Below are 2,500 nucleotides of genomic sequence, written 5' to 3'. Positions count from 1 at the left end.
TTTTACCCAATTTAGAGCCCCTGCTTCGGCCACACACACCTGGGAGCGGGCCCCTATCTCCAGGCGGCTCTCCACCTCCCTTTTACCCGATTTAGAGCCCCTTCTTCGGCCACACACACCTGCTATCCGCCCCCTATCTCCAGTCGGCTCTCCACCTCCCTTTTACCGGATTTGGAGCCCCTGCTTCGGCCACACACACCTGGGAGAGGCCCCCTATCTCCGGGCGGCTCTCCACCTCCCTTTTACCCGATTTAGAGCCCCTTCTTCGGCCACACACACCTGCTATCGGCCCCCTACCTCCAGGGGGCCCTCCACTTCACTTTTAACCCAAGTTAGAGCACCTGCTTCGGCCACACACACCGGGGAGCGGCCCTCTATCTCCAGGCGGCTCTCCACCTCCCTTTTACCCAATTTAGAGCCCCTGCTTCGGCCACACACACCTGGGAGCGGGCCCCTATCTCCAGGCGGCTCTCCACTTCACTTTTAAACCAATTTAGAGCCCCTGCTTCGGCCACACACACCTGGGAGCGGGCCCCTATCTCCAGGCGGCTCTCCACTTCACTTTTAACCCAATTTAGAGCCCCTGCTTCGGCCACACACACCTGGGAGCGGGCCCCTATCTCCAGGCGGCTCTCCACTTCACTTTTAACCCAATTTAGAGCACCTGCTTCGGCCACACACACCTGGGAGAAGCCCCCTATCTCCTGGCGGCTCTCCACTTCACTTTTAACCCAATTTAGAGCCCCTGCTTCGGCCACACACACCTGGGAGCGGGCCCCTATCTCCAGGCGGCTCTCCACCTCCCTTTTACCCAATTTAGAGCACCTGCTTCGGCCACACACACCTGGGAGCGGGCCCCTATCTCCAGGCGGCTCTCCACTTCACTTTTAACCCAATTTAGAGCCCCTGCTTCGGCCACACACACCTGGGAGCGGGCCCCTATCTCCAGGCGGCTCTCCACTTCACTTTTAACCCAATTTAGAGCCCCTGCTTTGGCCACACACACCTGGGAGCGGGCCCCTATCTCCAGGCGGCTCTCCACCTCCCTTTTACCCGATTTAAAGCCCCTGCTTCGGCCACACACACCTGGGAGCGGGCCCCTATCTCCAGGCGGCTCTCCACCTCCCTTTTACCCGATTTAAAGCCCCTGCTTCGGCCACACACACCTGGGAGCGGGCCCCTATCTCCAGGCGGCTCTCCACTTCACTTTTAACCCAATTTAGAGCCCCTGCTTCGGCCACACACACCTGGGAGCGGGCCCCTATCTCCGGGCGGCTCTCCACTTCACTTTTAACCCAATTTAGAGCACCTGCTTCGGCCACACACACCTGGGAGAGGCCCCCTATCTCCGGGCGGCTCTCCACTTCACTTTTAACCCAATTTAGAGCACCTGCTTCGGCCACACACACCTGGGAGCGGGCCCCTATCTCCAGGCGGCTCTCCACCTCCCTTTTACCCGATTTAAAGCCCCTGCTTCGGCCACACACACCTGGGAGCGGGCCCCTATCTCCAGGCGGCTCTCCACCTCCCTTTTACCCGATTTAAAGCCCCTGCTTCGGCCACACACACCTGGGAGCGGGCCCCCTATCTCCAGGCGGCTCTCCACCTCCCTTTTACCCGATTTAAAGCCCCTTCTTCGGCCACACACACCTGCTTTCCGCCCCCTACCTCCAGGCGGCTCTCCACCTCCCTTTTACCCAATTTAGAGCCCCTGCTTCGGCCACACACACCTGCTATCGGCCCCCTACCTCCAGGGGGCCCTCCACCTCACTTTTACCCCAATTTGGAGCCCCTGCCTCGGCCACCCACACACCTGTTAGCTGCCCCCTATCTCCGGCCCCTAACCTCCACCATCCAGGAACCCCAGCACCAGCCGAACCTGCAGACCCACTCTTAAGCACCCATCCCCGGATACAAGCAGACTACCATCCGCCCAAACTTTCCTGCTCCTGGTATACCAACTCAAACTTTGGTGCCCCTGGTACTCCAACTTAAACTTTGTGCTCCTGGTACTCCGCCTGTTTTCGCCCCACAGCCTAAGTGCCGCAGCACTTTGTCATTTTTTTAAACAAAATATTTCTTTCTGCTCCTGGTACTCCCTGGAGCTCCAGGGAGGTAGGGGGGCGCCCTGGAAGCCCTGCCCGAGGCTGTGCGCCTCTTCCCGGGCAGGATTTTCACCCCGAGCCCCTGGTGGCGGTTGGACTTTAACTTTTTTTTTTCTATTTGGATTTGCTCCTGGTACTCCCTGGAGCTCCAGGGAGGTAGGGGGGCGCCCTGGAAGCCCTGCCCGAGGCTGTGCGCCTCTTCCCGGGCAGGATTTTCACCCCGAGCCCCTGGTGGCGGTTGGACTTTAACTTTTTTTTTTCTATTTGGATTTGCTCCTGGTACTCCCTGGAGCTCCAGGGATGGTAGGGGGGCGCCTTGCCCGAGGCTGTGCGCCTCTTCCCGGGCAGGATTTTCACACCGAGCCCCTGGTGGCGGTTGGACTTTAACTTTTTTT

This window comes from Centroberyx gerrardi, chromosome 21, assembly GCF_048128805.1.
Source record: "Centroberyx gerrardi isolate f3 chromosome 21, fCenGer3.hap1.cur.20231027, whole genome shotgun sequence".
Lineage (NCBI taxonomy): Eukaryota > Metazoa > Chordata > Actinopteri > Beryciformes > Berycidae > Centroberyx > Centroberyx gerrardi.
This window is presented reverse-complemented; position numbering follows the sequence as displayed.